The sequence below is a fragment of the Molothrus aeneus genome, chromosome 1 (assembly GCF_037042795.1).
Source record: "Molothrus aeneus isolate 106 chromosome 1, BPBGC_Maene_1.0, whole genome shotgun sequence".
NCBI classification, from domain to species: domain Eukaryota; kingdom Metazoa; phylum Chordata; class Aves; order Passeriformes; family Icteridae; genus Molothrus; species Molothrus aeneus.
This window is the reverse complement of record NC_089646.1, coordinates 30458212-30478254: the sequence shown is the minus strand read 5'-3', so window position 1 is coordinate 30478254 and position 20043 is coordinate 30458212. Positions and strand designations below refer to the sequence as shown.

General features: G+C 39.9%; 1 protein-coding gene across 1 annotated transcript in view; it reads right to left on the bottom strand.

The window, feature by feature from the left end:
• HDAC9 (histone deacetylase 9) overlaps nucleotides 1–18770 on the bottom strand; it is a 457531-nt gene extending 438761 nt beyond the window's left edge. The window contains exon 1 of the mRNA XM_066554161.1: nucleotides 18614–18770. The gene's annotated coding sequence lies outside the window, so the exon portion shown is untranslated. The remainder of the gene's footprint in view (nucleotides 1–18613) is intronic.
• Between the last annotated feature and the right edge of the window lie 1273 nt (nucleotides 18771–20043).

Sequence of the window (20043 nt, the reverse complement as noted above, 5' to 3'; positions counted from 1 at the left end):
ACTAAAAATCTGAAGTTTTTATAGATAGCTTGAGATTTAGTACTGAAAAAACACTTAAGTATTGATAAAACAGCTACTAATGTGAAGCAAAGAAAAGCCTCATCAGTAGTTTATTGTTTTTCTGCACTGTTACAAGAAATTCCATAAGCACACAAGTGAACTTATCCAGATGAAAGCGAACAGCACACAGCCTTTTCACTTTTCAGAGCTAAGAAAAAGCTGTACAGATGCTGCAGCTATGCAGCACATGCATTTCACATTCATTATCCCATGAATACTGTTCAGTTTAATCCCTCTGCTAAGTTTTGGGGGTTTTTTTAATGCCTAGGAAAATCAAAAAGAAACTTCTCTCTCACCATAACTGACAAAGCCTTATAAAACTGTCATGCTATGCATTCAACCCCTCTTTTTAAGTAGAGCCAGGAAGAATATCAGTTTCCTAGAGGCAGGTAAAAAGGTTCAGTTATAGCCAGTTAAGAAAGAATTGCCCAGAAGCTGAGAAACAGAACAGGAGACAGAATAGGACATGGAAAAGGTTAAGAGAATTTGCTAAGTTGCCAGAAGATGATGTAAGGAACTGAACTTTACCCCAAGACATGCCTTCAGCTAAAATAGCCAATTACTATGATAGAGAGACAAGGAAAAGAAGCAGTAAGATAAAGTTAGAATGCTTTACAGAAAAGCAGAACTTCTATTCAGAAATAAATGTAAGTTTGAAAGCATCGGCTTGGGGCAAGGGGAATGGGAAAAATAAAAAATAAAATAAAAAAAGAGCTACAAGGTAACTCATGAAGTAGGCAAATCAAAGGACTCTCAGTTTCATGTCCTTTTTTAAGTTGAAATAGAGCAAGATTGCAAACATTTCCATTTCAGCAGGAGGAAAGTGCCAAATATATTTATCAATGTAATAATAAAAATTCAATCCTGCTGAAATCTATAGGAGTGTCCTTTTGCTTCCATTTAATATTTTAATATAATAATATATTTTAATATAATAATAATTTTAATATTTATTGACACAGTTCAAATGCTGGACAATAAAAAAAGTAGCAGTAATGATCATCTCTTTCAAAGGTTCATTTTTTTTTATTCTTACCTTAACAACCTTAACCTTACCTTCAGAAGCAGACAAAAAAAAATAACAGTCAATGCGCCAAGACCCAGGAAGAAGATCTTTCTCTTTCCTCCTGATACTGATAAGATACCAGAAACATGGGCTTTTTTTCATTATGTACTGCATATAACAAGGAAATTAGGCATGATGTTCAGAAAGAAAAATGATAGGATTTCTTGACCTTTTTAAAGTCAGGAATATCTGCTAGCACTGTCATGGAGAAAGACACCTTTTCCTTGGAATGAAGATGTTTTTGCTACCTTTGTTTGGGCACAGAAGTCACAATTAAATGTCAGCATCTGCCAAAGAAAGTGCATTACAGACTACAGCAGCTGCTTTGATGAAAACTATGTACTATTACTGTTTCTTATTTTATTATTTCTGGCCAGAGTAAAAACTTCATCCTGAAAAAGTGGCATTTATAGCTACAGCTCTGCTTTAGCTCTGCTTTCTCAAAATGAGAAAGAACTTGAGTGTCATACACAATTAATTAATTTTAATAATTTTGTTCCTCGGGTCATGCTTTAACAACTTTCCCCAATCCCTCTTTACTGGCACATTTCCATTCATAGTTGATATGTGTCCAAATTGTTGAGTGTCCCAAGCATTCATCCAGCACCACTTTCTACCTGGGCTTCTCTAATCTGTTTCAACCATGATAATATATTGCCTGATTATCAATGTCAATTTATGTCCACCTATGGCAAAGGAGTACATCTGTATATTCACATTTTTTTTCCTCTAATATATTTTCAGATATCTTTCCATCTATTTCCTTGCTAATAATACAACTAAGATGGTCCCCTTTAGATGTGTTTCCCAGCTGCCAATCTGTTATTCTGATTTTTAAAAATTCTCTCACTTCAACATAGCCCATTGCTGTCACCAAACATTAAGATTCACTTTGCCCTATGTATGGGTTTTTTCATTGACTACTGTACTTCCACCGTTGCCAAAACATAGGAATATTAAAAGGATTCCTTCATCTCACATGAGTCACATTTGTCACTTAAACTAAAAGAAAAAGCGTAGAAGAAAACTGAAATTCAAAAAGTAAACCTAAGAACTTTCCATCTAGATATGTGTCATCATTGTTCTCTTCAACAGATCTTTGTAGTTTGAAAAAACAGATAAAATTCTCAAACAGTGCAATCTTTGCTTTGAGCACTCACTTTCTACCAAGATTATTAGAATAAATGCATTTAATCTCTTTATAGTTAAATAAACTGAAATCACAGAGAAAGTCTTCAAAGAATACTACTATAATCAAGCTGACAGGAAAAGATCAAAATCAGCAGGGTAAGCATCTTTAAATTTAGGCAGGTACAGTTCTACAGAGAGCTGAAGTCCAGCATCTGCCATGGGTACTTTGAAAGGCACCAGCCTGTAGTTTGTCTTTGTGCTACTTCAATGTATGCTGAGCAGGACTGAGATCTTAAATTAAGAAGTTGAAATTTTAAAGAACCAAATTTCAGAGTATATGCCTATATGCTATATATTTCTGATAACATCAGCTCACAGTACATAAGAAATTTAGTTACTGACTATAACTTGTTCACTGCATACTATTTGCTGGTGCTAGGTGTATGACACCTTTCATCTACATGAGCATTTAAAATAGATGTGAAAATACATGAACATAAAGTGGGCAGAGAAGAAATTAAGTTCTGTACATTCAAACAATACATGGTATTCAAAAATATTGCATGTATGTATTGTAATAATGTATTTAATCCTTTCCACAAGGTGCTTTTGACCATACGTTTTAATAAATAACAGCTTAAAATTTTTATGTAGCAAAAGTGCCTTTGATGAACACAGTTTTAGGCATACTTTACTATTGAGACTGTTACTTTCAACAACATTAATTTGATTTTTAACAGGTACGACATGCATCTTAGAAAGAAGGAAGCTCAGTTTAAAGGCCTGTGAAATCAATCCAAAGGAGCATCACCAACAGGTCAGTGGAGGTGATTCTGCCCCTTTATTTCACCCTCATGAGATCCCACCTGGAAAACTGCATTCAGCTCTGGGATGCTCAGCACAGGGAGGGCATTGATCTGTTGCAATGAGTCTAGAGGAGGCCCAAGAAGATGATTAGAAGGATGGAAGTGATGCCTTGAGAGGCTGACCTGGAACAGAGACTCGACAGAGCTAAGAGAATAAAGTAGATGTCTATTAAAAGGCCTTAAAGGACACACCTTGGGCAGTACAAGAGCCTGGCCAGGGCTATACCCAAGATGGACCGAAAATTGTCACAAAATGAATGACCAGTCACAAGGTCTCACACTTTTGTAAGTTTTGGTTCATTTGTATATTGGAGTTAATTGTCCAATCATAACTTGAGGTTATGAAGTCTCATCCTCCTTGTTTTCTCTTCTTCAGTTCCCTGTTGTTTACACCTTTTGGCCTGAAGCTCATAAGGGTTGTCCTTGGTCTCAAGCTGGAAAAGGATTGTTTTGTCTACCTACCCTGTGAAAGGAGCTTACAAACACTAAATATGAAGCTCAGAGCTACACCCCTAGGCAACACAGAATCTGAAATATATGAAAGCTAAAACTTAAGGCATCAGAAGATATCTCCTAGAAGGAAAGGCTGGGATAATTGGGATTGTTCAACCTGGAGAAGAGTAGGCTTCAGGGTAACCTAATTGGGGCCTTCCAGTGCCTGAAGGGAGACTATGAGAAAGATGGAGAGGGACTTTTCCCAAGAACATGTAGTGACAGGACAAGAGGGAATGGATTCAAACAGAAAGAGCATAAGTTTACATTAGATATTAGGAAGAAACTCTTTATTGTGAAGGTGGTGAGGCACTGGAACAGGTTGGCCAGAGTTGTGGATGCCCCAACCCAGGAAGTGTTCAAGGCCAGGCTGGATGGGGGTCTGAGTAACCTGGTCTGGTGGAAGGAGTCCCTGCCCATGGCAGGCGGGTTGGAACAGATGATCTTTAAGGTCCCTTCCAACCCTAACCATTTTGCAAATCTGTGATTTTATAAATCAAGTTTAAAAGGTGCAGTATTCAAAACTGCAGCTATCAAAAGAGTTTTACAGAAAATACTAATGGGTTTACTAATGACGAAGGAAAAAAAAAAAGTCTTCATGGCCTTGTGGAACACCCAAGAAGAAAAATGAAATCTCTTTGAGTATTTAAGACACAAATTCTGAAAAAGTAATCCAGCTTGGTGCAACAACTCATCAGAGAAACAATTGTGATATAACGGCAAAATGCTGTGGAAATTGCTCTAGGGAACTGTGACCTGAGTTCTTTTACAATCCTCTCAAGATTGTAAAAGAACTCAGGTCCCAGCACAAAGGAGAAATTACTTGGGAGAAAGATACTTTCTAAAACAAGTAGTTAGAGGAATTTGAAAGACAAAAGTTGTATTTTGGAAAAAGCATTCATCCAGAAAATTAAAAGTTCACTTGGAGGAAAGAGGTAAAGCAGCACTTTTCTTTTTAATCTGGTTATATGCTTACTGCTAATTTCCTAGCAACTGTAGGTGAATCTTCTCTTATAAAACTAAGAAAACTGTTAAGAAGAGTCTTAAATTATTTAGATGCATAGGTCTGACTTAAGCTCAGAAAGCTTTGTGCTGTCACTTATCTATGCCAGTTTTAGTGGCTAAATTGTGGTCATTTTTCATATCATAACCTGTGTATCATTTGATGGTGTATCAAATCTAAATGAGAGCTGACAGAAGGGATCGATAAATGCCACAGGAGGAAGGATTACTTGTTATGATAACTCTGAACAAAGAAAAGAAGTGATCTCTTCAAGACAGCAATGTCCACCCCCTCGGAGCTACAGAGAAGCAGAAGTAACATTAACAGGTCCATCACTGATGTTCCCATGGATGTGAGTCTTTCCATAGCACTTGTCAAATACTTTGTAATCCCCTAATTTCTCAAATATTCAATTTGAGAAGAAATACATATCACTTAAAAGACAACTTTCTAGAAAAAAAAACATTCAAGGAACAAGATTTAAAAGGTTTGTTGCCACATTGCCAAGCCATCATACTTTACCCCCATCCCTCAGCAAGCCTCTACCAAGAGAGGTGTGTGAAAATGAGACAAACAGCCGCTCCATTTCTAAAGGAAGTCCCTTGGCATAGGTCTGGGTACTGCAGATTATATAGCAAGGGGATGTCTGGGAGCCATATGTGACCACATTTGGAAGGCCACATGTGGATTCATAATTTTGCTAATAGTAATATTTCATGGTCATACATCAGGATCATGAATAATGTCAGGTGTTCCAGGAGAAGAAAACATTCTAAACTGAGGTTTATAAAATTCTGTATTCCGAAATTGCGAGCACTTCATGTAACACCTGCCCCTTCTATGAAGAACACGGAGAGGCTGCCAGAAAACCTAGTAGTTTATCCTAGGGTCATCCTGAGTGAAGCACCAGAATTACTTTCAGATAACCTCTTCCTGCCTCAGGACCTTCTTCCAGACCCATACCAGAGGCACAGCCAAGAAACAAATTCACAGAGACATCAAACAAGTTTCCTGGATCTCACCAATTTCCCCTAAGATACCAAGGAAGAACTAGACAAGATTTGCATCTGCAGATACTAATTTTTGCCAGTTAGGCAAGAAGGAAATTGAAGGGTAAAGATAGATATGTTCTTATGATAGGGGACACATATTCTTTTAGATATATCCTAGAGAACCTGACTAAGCAGTAAAAACATGGAAGTTGACACTGGAAGTCAGAACAGTCCCTTTCCACTCATCACTCCCAGACTTGCTCTTACATGAAAATCATCTCAGAGACATCAAAATTTTAGGCTAGATATATGTAAAAGTAACTTAATCTGATTCAGCAGAATAAAAAGACAGATATGACACGTGACATGCTATGTACACCCTGACAATTAGGAGAATTCAGATCTATCATAGCACCTGTATCCAACAGGAGAAGAAACAACCTTTCCACATCTTCAAGGTAAGAGGAAAATAATTGTAGCAGCATATGTCACAGTTGAGATGACCACGATATACAGGGTATCACCAGACCTCATCAGAAGACTTCAAGCATCTGCCCATACAGAGTAACAAAATACCACTTCAGAAGGCTGCAAGCATCTACCCCTCTTGCTCTTTAGTCCAGTCTTTTATACCCTCATGTTGATGCATTGCACCTGTGTGCCCTCTACTCCCTTCTGTGACTGGTCAGTGCACCTGGGCACTCCCTGGCTCATTACCTTCAATACTTTTCCTCTGCTTCTCACAGCTGTACCCACTGGAGATGAGGCTCAGCCTCAGCCCCACTCCCAATTACCAAAAACTGTGTTCCTACAAATAATGACTTGTAATTCTACCATGCAAGACAGGTAAGTAAGCCCTGCGCTCAGGTAGCACCATGGCCTCTGGAGCACACCTTTAGAGATTCCAGTTCTCCCAACATTCTTGTTCTCTACTCAAACTGCTGTCTGTCACTCAGTAGATGCTTAGATACTTAAAAAAGGAAAAAACTGAAAACTTTTTACACTGCAAGACATCCAGGCTTGATTTCAGACCAAACACAGCCATCCTACTCCTGGTGTTGCTATGTCAGCTCTCTCCCGACTATGACTGGGACAGATTATCAGGTGAAGTAGCATTGTAATGAACAAACAGAGCACACAACTGTTTGTTTCAAGTGTCCACTCCAGGGTGAAGGAGGGAACTTGAGTGTTTCAAGCCACTCCACTTATTCAGTTCAGTCTAGGAATAAACACAAAGATGGAGCATTACCAAGTTACCTTGAATTATTTTTCTCTCTAGATGTGTGTATTTCATTCTGAAAAGCCAAATATCACAACTACTGTCTCCTAACACCCACTGACTTCCCCATATTTTAAACACCTCAGACAATGTTTAGACCTATTCTCCTGGTCATGAGCAGGAAAAGGATCAGACTCATGTGGGAAGTTATTGCCCTGGAGAAACAGAGGCTTGAGGATTAAACAAGAAATCTAAGCTGGTCTTGAATGTGTAACATGGGCAGGACCTGGCCAAAACTGCTGACTGTCCATGCTAGGAGCACATACTCATGCTGTTTAAGCATCCTTCATCAATAAAAGGTGAAGGATGGAGCACCAAGCATGGAAGGCACTTGAGAAGACACTCATGCCTCTCATTGTCTCCAAATTCTATACTTGTCTGGTCCAGCATTGTGTGCTGTGAGCTAGTAATCACTTGCATGCTGAGCAATGGCAGGGTGCTGCTCAAGCTTTGCTGTTCTCAGGGTTCAGGGTTGTCATCTCCTTCCTGCCAGCAAAGATTGGCTACAAAAAGACATTAATCTGCCCTGTAACTGGATTTCCATAAAAATTACACAAGAAGTACTAGAAGTTGCAGGCTGAGTGGTGGTTGGTGCATGCTTTGCCACTGGGAAGAATCCATTTATCCAGCAGGTTTTTGTGATTTGGGTGCCAAGCATAGCAGAAGTTGTCTCATGAAAAGAAAAGGGTTTTTTTATTTTTTTTCCTCTGCCTTTGCCCTTCTTGATTCTGAATAACTAAGAGGCCTGCAATTCAAAATTCTGCATCATTCAGGCCAGCAAGAGGAAAAAAATTAAGCTAAGACTTGTCCATGCTGTCTGTGGTTTGTAAAGGACTTTGTGTTCAGAGCTGTGAGATTGACTGGAACTCAGGCTGCCACAGGGAGTTGGAAAAAAGCTATGGGAAAATGTTGTCATCTTATTGCAGGGGTTCCATACGGTTGTCTCCTTCTGGCAAAAGTTTCACACCTCCTTGGTGTTTCTCGTGGGCAGCTCCTCAGAGCACTGACTCTTTCTCACACTCTCTCCTTCTCACAGTAACCAACTGATTCCAGTTCCCCTCTCAACCAGCCACCCCACTCTCTTATAGCACTCTGCTTCTCATTGGTTACAGCTGTGGCCTGTTAAAGTCAGGCCGGTTCCTAATCTTTGATAATTGGCCCAGCTGCAACTCCTTAGGGGTAAGATAACTTTCTACACTATCTTTATTTTCTTTTATTCTATCCCCCTACACGAAAAAATGTAAGGAAGAACATCCATACTCATGAAAGGAAGCACCATCATGCATTGGAAGGTCTTGTACCAGCACAGACTGTATCAATACTGGCTCAGTGCTGTCCCCTTATTGTGTATGGGTAATATCATTTTGATTACCCATGGCTTCATAGTCCCCAGGCCAATGTAACAGCCAGCTGTGTTCTCTGGGCACAGAAGAAGAAAGAAAATCAGTAGAAAATTAATTGGATTGTTGGACAATATAGCCAGCACCTTGCATTCTTAAAAATGTTTAGCCATCTTGATGAGCCTACAGGAAGCTGTCATAACTTGGGATGTAAGCCTGAGCATCTAGAGGGTATGAAGTTGTACAAAAGTTCCTACTTGGTGTCACAATCAAGAGCAATTTCCCCACAAATAAACTCAGTTTCATAATTTTAGAGTGGCATCTAACATTTCTCCATGCAGGAAAATGAATTCCAGTCTTTATGAACAATCATGCATAGAATTTTATGTCTTAAACACAGTCACAGTACTCCACCTTACCTAAATAGAATTTATGCCCACTGGATACAGTAACTAGTGGGTTATTGGAATCTGACTGAGAAGCAAACATTCTTTCTGCATGAATCATGCTGCTGAAACAGCAGATTGAAATTATTTTAGAGAGGAATGAAGAGTTTAGGTCTCTCTTATTGGTTCTATAAGGGCACAGCTTCTCTCTAATTCACTGTTCCAAAAAGTGAAGTGCTGAATGTGCCTTCTTTCTTTCAGCTTCTTTACTTCAATTATTCTATTCAGTTATCCAAACTGTCCCCAAGGCTTATACACAAAATCTGCAATTACCTTCTGTGGGCCAGTAATAAGAAAAACAGGGAAACACACCCCCTTCTATAACAAAATGGCAAATTTTACAACCTTACATAGAATGGAGGGCTCTCCTGTTGATGCTTTCTTGTTCCAGGAATTATGCACTCAATAGTGAATAAATTCTATTATAATACTGAAACTGATTTATTTCGACTGGAACATGGAAGATGATTCCCTCTAATCGGGAACTCAGCACCAAAATAGAGTGGACCTTCAAAAAAGCATGAAACAATCAGGCTTTTGCTATTATTTGATGCAATTGTCTATCCAAGCATAAATTATTCAAGTCTGTATATTGTATACATTTCCAGCACAGTTGGCATATGGGTATTCAAATAACAAAAATGTGATTTTTTTGTTTGGGTTTCTTATTTTTCACTTTGAGACTGTCTTTATTAGATCTTTCAGTATTTTTCTCACTCATGATACATCTCATAGCTATGTGAAAGGGATGTTTTCTTCTACGGTACCAAAGGTGTTGGTATGACAGGCAGGATGGAGACAGAGCATTCTTTGGTTACATATTCACTTCCCACTGCTCTCCAGTGATAATTCTCTATTAGAGACAGTGATTCTAGCTGCCATCAGCCAAGATGAACTTGCCTAATCCAATTGTCTGTGTTAACCTTGATATCCAGCTCCAAAGCTTCCACTTGCTTCCCAGAAATACTTCCAATTAAAACAGTAAGATTTTACTGGCTTTATCCTCACATGCATTTTTTTATTTCTCCTTTTTTTTTTTGCAGAACTGTAATAAAATAGGCAAAGCTTCTATTAATTTTCAGATGCATTACAAAAGAAAAAGAAATGTAACTGAAATAACAGTATTCCAATTTATTACTATTAGGAAATGAGAACCATAGCATTGAGTAACATTGCAGTTACTAAGCTAAAGAGTCTCCTCATCTATTGCAAATTGAAATTTTTTTTCTTGCCTAACCTACCCTTTATTTCTTCTAGCAGCACTGGTTTTATTGTCTAATCAATACAATTTTTAATGACTGATGCAGAATGCAACATAACTGGTTTCAAGTACCAACTGCAACATGCATTACAGAATTACTTTCACTTTAAACAATTAATCAGCTGCAAAATGGTCAAAACCAAATGAAATCCTCATTCAGAGAGGATTTCTACTTCTAGTAGTGCCATGGCCAGCACTATTCTATACCAGGATAAGTGTAGAGAATTCAGCTGTAGCAGTCATCTTTTAAAACAGAAATAGTGTTAGTAGTACCTTCTTTCATAACAAATGACAAATAGATAATAAAATGAAACAGGTGAAAAACCTTGAGGTTTATTTTCTATTCATGTTAATCCCCTATATTTAATTACTGGTTTCTGACAAAAACTTCCTCACCAAAATGATTAAACAGTATTTGTTTTTTCCAGAAATTTCAATTTTACAGAGAAAGTACCACAGAATTTACATTATTTTTTTAAATCACCCTTATAACTTTACAAGAATTCAATTACTATTAAAATTCTGGGGCCTGGCTGATGATATGCAATTAGATTTAATTCAGTATAATTAGACTGAGCCAATAGCTAACACATTTTCAACTTGACGCAAGTCAGATTTTCTCTTTTTTTTCCCTTGCTATGTGTCAGCAATAACAGTTCTGTTAAGATCAGTATAGTTAATTATTCCTTTGCCTAACTGAAGCAGCAACATTACTGGGAAAAGTCTCTAGACAAGAGGATAACAGCCTGCATACAAAAATCTGACGGATGATTGCACCGATGTACAGTAACTGCTTTAAGGGTGAAAAATAATTGTCTTTGCTTTGCTTTATGTCTGCTTGGCACATAGTCCACATCCTGTTATGATGTTGGACTTAAAACCCAATTATGAACAAAAAAAGATACATATATTAGACCTCAGTTCTGGCCTTGCCTATCTCTGCATTTCCCATTCACTCTGGAATTGACTCTTCTCATTCACATACCATAAATGACAGATGTTGGTATTTTCACCATATTGATTTCAACATACTTGGAGCAGGAGGCTATTTAGTGCTTTTTTTCACAGAGGTGAGTAATATAAAATGACCATATACATAATACAGCAATGGCAACCTAAAGATGAGGCAGCCTTATGATATTTTAAGAAAACTACTTTAGGTTACATATCACATAGTTAATCAGTTTTATGCAAGATAATCACCCTCAATCAGAGTAAGCAAGCAGAATTTAAAACCTTTTTAAATGTGGTTTACTTTTAATTTGTTTTGATTACATTTATGGCCTTAAAATACAAAAAAATATGCCTTTTTAAATTGTCTCTCCTGAAATACTTAGACTGAAATCACTGAAAAAAATCCATATCTTTTTTGTCTTAACATGATAACGGATTTATTATGTTGCTTCATTATCTAACTGAAGTGTCTTTAGAGCTGACATTTCTATGCATAAAACCTAAATTATGGTCCAAATGTCAGCTGAAAAAGACTCTCAGTTGTGTCGCCTGCTGTCTCTCTGGCTTAGTCTCTTTTACAAAACCAGCAATACAAACACTCCACAGAAATAAAAAGAGTGAGGAAAAAAGATGCATACAGACACCACAGGCAGCCAACATCCCAGCAAATCTCTTCAAAAGTATGGATGACCATTCTGAGGGTAAGTACATGTGAAGCTGTGTCAGAAATGACAGTCAATTTGTCACTACAAAGTCAATGCAACAAAACCCTTCCAGATTTCTCACAGGCATTGTATACAGACTCCCCATAAAAATTGCAGTGAAATTGTGGAAGTAGCTCAGTTGCTACTCTGTGGCCTAAAGAAAAACGATTTCATTTGCCAGACACCCAGAAAAATCTCCTACGCATACCAGCATGCTCTGTTTGCATGTAATCAGAGTACACTGAAGAAGCTACAAACTTATATTTAGGCATCACTAAGGAAAACTAGTGATGGAGGGAATAGAAGCATGCAGACAGTTTGATGTAGGGAAAATGTACCCAGAGTGCATGCCAAAATCTGCTAAATTTATTTAAAGGTATTTTGGAAAAGATGGCAGCAAAGAATAATCAGGAATTATCTTTTATATGCTTTTCTAGCTCCTCCACCTCTCTGACTGCCTGTCTAAATTGAATCAGCTCCTATGGTTTGTGCTAATGAATCAAAGAACAATCCACTGTTGCTAGCTCCAGTCCCAGATTCCATGCTCCGTGCCATTTCTGCTCTGGCTGGGAAGGAAATGAATGCACTACAGTCTTCCATGCATGTCTTCAGTAGATCTTAACCTTGAACAGGGCTTTCACAAGTTCTCCTCTTAATCTGATCTGTTCAAGAGCAAACAACAACCAGCCCATCAAAGAGGTGAAAATTTCACTTGCAAAGGTGACATCCTGATCTCATTATAGTCAATTGCAAAACTCCTCACAGACAAGTAAAATCCTTGACCTCTTCAATCAAGGTCCTAGTACTGTTAATATTAGTGTCACCCTCAGCAAATTTTTAGAAGATGTCATTTCCTTTCACCTTCTTTTGAAATCTGCATTTTCTTCATATCTGGATCAGTATAAACGACATGCATTAGCACAAGGAAGAAGGATGGTTGATCAGCTCTCAGAAGTCCTAAAGGAAGTCTCATCACATTAATAGGCTGATACTGATCCAGTCACATGTATCTCACTAAAATGCTACAAAAACCTAGGGTTACACACCCATTAATAACATTAAATGTGTCCCTTTTTTCACTAGTTTCTGAAGAAGGCCTCTGCACCAAAAAAATCCACTTACTAACTTCACTTTTCAGTCAAAAGGAAGCCTTGAACTCTTGCCCCAACTGTTCAAAAGATAGCAATACCTAACTACATTTTCATAACAGAATTTCTTTTTTTGGAGGGGGGTGAAAGCATACAGCCAGATGGAGTGGAAGACAAGGTGTATGTCATGGCAGAGAACAAATATAAACACTTCACAGTCTTCCAAGAGACTCTGAGTAAGCAACCTGGATATACTGAGAGCAGTTAAATATTCTCTTAGGTGGTTTCTTCATTCACAGTCTTCATAAGAGACTAATGTTTGAAATATGAGAGCTATCACCCCTTAAAGATTCTAGTTATCTTTTCTTTGTTACACTCTGCTCAACAGTACTTGGTGTTCTGTGCAGACTGTCCACCTTCAGGCATGGAATGTGCACATGCAAGAGGAAGGGACTGCTAGGCTGGTACTGCAGTGGGTACCCATAAATTAAACCTACAAACGTAATTTACAAATGAAAATACCTTTCTCTGATTCATACCTTGGCTTGGATTCCCCCCTGAGCTATTCACTCTTGTAGGCTGTGGTCCTGATTGCCACAGGATTGCATCTTGACAATGTCTTTACTCTGTAACTGTGGGTGAGATTCAACTTCAGTGCCTTGCTGCTTCCTAATTGCTCTGATTCTTATGGAAGGAAAACTGAGTACACTGAGGCCAAAAAGAATCCTATGGCAACCTCCAGCTAAATCCCTGGTGCTAATAATGGAATTGAGGAGAGAAACCTAAACCACATTAGAGGACTATGATGTGTTTCAGGTATTGAAAATCATTTTCCATTGCAACTCACTGATCTTTCAATTTGTAATATGTAGAGTAATTATTTGTATCCCAAGTAAAACAGGTTCAACTCCAAATGAAATATCAAAAATGTGCTTAACTAATAGTACGACTTTTTAATCAGGGTTGATTTTATTGGCTGCCAAAAGGGGAAACACAAAAGATTGGAATGGCAACCGTATGTATTTTATATTGTCCACACATTCCTTTAGTTTTAACCTATATATGGACAACTGAAGAGCTATCTATCTATGAAACAAATGAATAATTTGCACATTTTATGCAACAAATAGTTACTATGTGCAGCTGCCATCTGCAGCTGCCTTTCCATTGCAGCTGTGTCACCTTTCACCAAAGCTTGTGGAGCAGTGTTTGCCTCCCTGTCCTTGGCACTGTAAAAGGTTGAGGCACCAAAGGCACTGTGTAGCACCACTTCCTTTATGAACAGGTTCAGGCTCAAGTGTTCACGTATCTTGTATGCACACAAGATTGGCATCCTTCAGGCCTGCCAATTTCTCTTGTGCACTGGACATCACCTTTCCAAAATACTCTTTAGACCAGGTCTTCACCTCTCTTGCAGGTTCATAGAGCACAGAAACAAAATCTGGACTCAGTGAACATGACAGTAGAGGCTCATGCACGCTCAGACTAAGTTAGAAAACCAGACTCAAGTCAGAATAAAACCCCAAGGGTGACAATCATCCATTCTAGAGAAGAAGCACTCTGTACCTTGAACAGAAATGAGCTAAAAGACTGAGCATCTCAGGACAGAAAGCAAATGAAGAGATATAGAATCCATCATCTTCAACTCCAAAACTGAGGAACTGAGGACAAATAAAAGACATACTGTAAGGAAACATCTTCTTACTGGCACTTCTGAGCTACCTTCAGTGAAAAGCATTTCATTTTCTTAAATAAACATAGTTTACAGTTATGCAATAGATTTAAAACAAACTATCCTAATAGTTGCTACGTATCATAAACAAACTTCAACAATGTATCATGATTTGTGAATGACCAATGTTAACATGATATTGAAAAATACCATTAACAATAAGAACAAATATTTGCTTCCTATTACTTTTCCATCTCATAATCAACATCATACATTGAGTTAATGCTAATTAATTCAAGTAAACATCTGCTTGAATGTTGTGTAACCAAAAGTTTTCAATCACTTTTCCCTATAAAGGAATGTCTAAATTGCATATCACCTTGTCCACCCAGATACCCAACAGCAAATGATAAGGAGAAGTGAGGAAATGCAATGCAACCATGTGAATGGTACCTTCTTGAAATATTCTGAAGCCTCCAGAATATTTGCTGGTTAGGGACATTCTGATTCAGAAGCATTATATCTCTGCTTTCTAGCCTTTGGTAGTTTTTTTTCTTCTTTTCTTTTTTTATCTAGGAATTTGTCTAAATCTTTCTTTGACCTCACGTTAACTTTTTGCATTGACAAACCTCTTTGGTAGAAAGTCATACAACTATATATTGTACAAAAATGGAGAAGTACGGAGAAGTGTGGGTATATCCTCACAGGAAAGGTCTAAGCTGGCCTCAAAGTATTGAAACATTAGTTTTGAGCAGTAGTTAAGCACTATTTCACTGTAAGTTTTTTAGCTGCTTGAAGATGAATCTATAGATTAGCAGCACAAATAAACTTTGAATTTATTATTAAAGTTGTAACAATACATTCAACACTAGCACAGCCTTACCCAGCACACACTGATGTTCACAACATAACACATTCATTACAAGTTCCATTGAGTAAGGAAAAAATTCTTTGATCATGTATGATCATCCTAATTTAAAAACTCAAAACCAAAAGGAGAAAATGAAAGGTGATTTCACAAAGGGATGTTAGCTCTAAATTGCCTTACTCATCTATCAGTTTCAACAAACACTATAACATTAAGTGATTCAGCAATGCAACATTCTCTGCCTATTTATCTGGAAATCATTACTGAAGCTTTGAAGCATGAAAAATATGTTTTATCATAGAATAGCCTAATGTTCAGTCTTTACATGAGAGCTATCTTTAATTTAACTCAACAGATGTATTATGTACCTTCTACTTGATTGTGGCAACTTAAAGAACATTTTCTTACTTTTGAGGAGACTGGAAAACTGATGAATAGTCATTCCTTTAATTTGAATTCACATGGAAAGTTCATGTAAACAGCATGCTTATAGGACACGGCATACCATCCTCAACAAATCTGACCCAGAACTCTTTTGTAAAAGGGGAAAAGCCTCACTCCTGTGATGCACTAAGCTCTCTCAGCTAAATGGTTCAACTATGAGTATGCTACAAGCCACAATACTTTCTATTGAAGTTTCAACACACATACCCTAAGTAGCTTTAAATTAGCTAGTCTGAATACTGGTGAATATAAACCAACAATATTACAAACACTCTGGTAAATATGTGCTTAATTTACCAATTTGGAGATTATTAGACTACATCCCAAGTCTTTTGTCATTTTTCATTGGTATAGTTGTTCATTCACAACAGGTTTTGATTACTTTCAAAGCTACATTTTGCCTACTAACCATTAGCTGAATACTAAGAAACTAACTGCTGCAACTAGATTTAGGTACCATCAGTATTCATGGCAATTCATACCAGGATTCATACAATTTTCAGGACAGGGAAACTTTAATTTGATACATATTTTCAGTATGCAAGTAATATTTCTAACAGCAAGTCCTATGGGGCTATTTTAGGTAGTGAGATAAAGAACTGAAAGTTATTTTCCAGCTTACATGCTTTTTAAAAAGTATATCATTTTTATAACTGAATCTCTTTTTAATGTTATTTTTATCACAAAATTACAAAATACATGTGTCACTTAATTATAGTATTATCTTTTTTTTTCCACATAAATAAATTCTAATAGGAACAACTGCTCTAAATGAAGCATGTACTGACTTCCAGCAGTGAAGACACTATTTCGCTTTTGTTTTTAAGCTGCTCTGGGAGCAGGAAGATGCTGGTGAACTGAAGATACACAGCAGCTTACAAATTACTGTTCCCATTTAGTCATGTAGACCAAGCTTCATTTGTGGAAAAGCAATTTAATGGAAAACCAAACACTAGTGTTTTCAAAACTAACATTTTATAGTCAGATTCAAAACATTTGCGTGTATTACACATTTACACAGACTTACAGAGGAATTTGACACTGAGACCAGTGCTTTGGGCAGGCTTAACTATGATGCTGTGTTTTCATCAAGTTGGTCACCAAGAAGTAAAATGGCATGTTTTTCTCTTTTTTGGAATTCTGAACTGACAATTACATTTTTGTTAAAAAGACAGCTATTTCAATATTTATATGAAGAAACTTGCACCAGTGGTACACAAACATGACTGACTGCAGCTTTTCTCTGGAGCCATGACATGTTTATTTCCAGTGTTTTGGATCACATCTTTGTCATGACAATGAAAAAGAGGCCTTAAAATAGTATATTATTTGCATCATTCATGGTAGAAACTTCTATACAGTTGAGACATAGCTATTTTACACAAATATCAATGCAACTTAAGTGCATGAAGGGATGAAATTGCCTTCCAAGACTGCTCTGGTGTTATGACAGAGAACAAGCTGGCATCTCTTTCTGAACAAAGTAGGTGTTCCTGGTACAAAACACATATGAGCTGGGGCCACTGATACAGAAATGTATTGGACATGAGAGAAAATTTAGAGACACTAAGCAACAAGATAACTTCAAAAGATACAGAAATGCTGTTGCAGAGCTAGGTGTGTGGGGAGAGAAGATAGGAGCAGGACAAAACATTTGAATAGGACAGGACATTTGAAAAACCTAAATGTGAAATACTTTCCTTTTTTTGTTCATGAGTTCTCATCACAGCTACAGGCCTTTGTGAGCTTGCAAATTAAATCCTGAATAACTGTCACAAAACTATTCTTCTGTCACAGAAAACAAAATGTCAAGGAATTAAAGCTGACAATGTTGAAAGACAAATATTTAAAATTCCTCAGTTTCTGTGTCAGCACTTGTTCTGTGCCATTTGTGACAGAAAATCTCAACAACTTTTGCATCAAAAACGCACATTCATGCATTTTCATATGTCAAAAGGTCTCCACAATCTACCTCACCACTCCTTCAAAGATTGGCTTGTTTTAAATATTTGTCTACACTTAAATACCCATGTTGTTTAACAGTGGCTTTAGACCTCATCAGAACACTTAAAAATATAAACTGCTGCAGGTAGATATTAAAAGATGAATATGCATTTTGTGCATTACGAGTAATACCTGGTTTTGTTTTTTTTCTATAGGAGTGATAAGCATGAATGATTACTGATTGCTATTATGTTCCATTTCATATCAAAACTCAGACATTTTAGATGAGTCAAAACAACTGTACCTTTGCTGGAAACTACTTCCTCACGCCCTGCGCTGCCAACCGGGAAGCTGCTGGCCGGGATGCACACACCGCTTTGGCACCGTAAATACAATTATACAAAATTCTGGCCACCCACCCGGCACGGGAACAGGACGGGACGGGACGGGAACGGGACGGGACGCACCCGCCCTCCGCCCGCTTCGGGCGCTCCGACACCGGCCGGGCGGCGGTGCCCGAGGAGGGCGCACCCCGGCGTCGCCCACCTGTTCGGCCGCCCGGGGCAGCTCCCCCGGCGCCCTCCGGAGCTCCGCGGTCCCAGCCGGGAGCTGGCACCGCCCGCTGAGCTCCAGCAGCCGTTCTCCGGCCGGCACCCCGACTCTGCCACGGCCCCGCAGGATATGGGGGTCGCAGAGGATCCCCCGGACCCCGAAACGCACCACCCGCCTGGCAGAGCAAGCGCCCGGGGAGCTGCTCTTCCACTCACCCTCCCGCCAAGTAAAACTTGCCAGGGGCGTCGGTGCCCTCCCTCCCCCGCCACCTTGCCAGCCCTTACACGGTGCAACTTCCCGAAACCTCCCCGAAGGTCCCAAAAATACCGCCCCGGCAGGTCGAGGCCAACGTCCGGGCGGCGGGACCGGCCGGCCCCGCACTCGCTGCCCGCCGCAGCCTGGCGGGACGGAGCGGAGCGGAGCGGAGGGGCAGCCGGCCGGTGCCACTCACCTTCCCGCTCCTCCGCCTTATCTCTTCGCTCGCGGGCTGCAACTTCCAGCGCTTCCCTCAACTGCCATCTTCCACCGGATCCACGGGGGAAGGAGCGGCGCGGCGCGGGGAGGAAAAGTTGCGGCGGCAGCGGCGGCGATTAGGTGGCGATGAGGACGCGATTAGGTGGCGATGAGGACGCGATTAGGTGGCGATGAGGACGCGATTAGGTGGCCATCGCGCCGGCGGGGCGAGCCTGTGCCGTGCGCGGCGGGCGGGCGGGCGGGCGGGGCGGCGGCGGCAGCTGGCGCGGGGCTGCGCGCTACGATCGCCGCCCGTGGCGACGCGGGGAGGATTTGCTAAAAATAGCGGCTGGCTCGGCTCGGCGCGGCGCGGGGGGAGGCGGGAGGCGGCCGGGCTGCAGCGCTCCCCGCCGCGGCCGCTGGGGGCCGAGCGGGCCGGGCCTCGCAGCGCCGACAGCGCCGGGCGGGCTCGGGGCAGAGCGAGCCCCGGGCGGCGCTCCGGGCTCGGAGCCCCGGGGCTGCGGGGCCCGGCCTGCCGAGGGACCGGCTGGCGGCGGAGCCCTGGGTTATCGCACGGCACCCTTCCCGCTGGTGGCCCCTGCCAGCCCTCGGGGCAGGGCACACCTGCCCGCCCCGCCAGCCCAGGGCCGGCGCTGGGGCAGCGGGGTCCGCAGGGGCGGAGCGGGGACACGCGTCTGAGACCGCACCGCGCTGCTTCCACCGCGTCCCGGCTTTCGGCGGCACAGGGAGAAAGGAGGTGGTACAGGCTGTGAATGCGATTCTGATCCCCTGGGCTGTCACAGCCCGGGATGATTGCACGTTTCTCCAGTGCTCCCTTCCTCTCATAGTCTTCTTATCAGTCTCTGTATTTCTTAGTATCTTCAACTAGAGGATGCCCACCTTTCTGAATGCACACTCAGTCTCTGGTAGCGATCAAGAGTCTCCAGAATTCTTTTTTCCTAAATCAGCTTTATACAGCATATGACACTTTGGTCAATAGAATCTCTCTTAGCCACATTTATTTCTAATCTAAGTTTTTTCTCCCCTTCCAGGGAAAGATGGGAAAGATTAGGAGTTTAGTTCTTGGATATCTAAGCAATCAAAAAAAAAAAAAACAAAAAAACCCCAAAAAAACAAAAAAAAAACAAAAAACAAAAAAACCACCACAAAAAACACAAACAAACAAAAAAAAAGTCTTCTACCTAAAGTCTTTGGAAATTTCATGCTGCATTTTAATTGATTAATTGATTTTTTTTGAGATTGATAGTATTTATTCTTTCTAGATTGTATCACTTTCAGATGTGCTTTTCTGAAACAAATGTTTCAAATTGTTGTTTCCAAGACTGATGAAGAGCTAGTTAAGCTAGCAAAAAGGTAAAGCTGCTAAAAACAGGTTTGGAATTTGGGCCTGAATGTCATTTATTATTG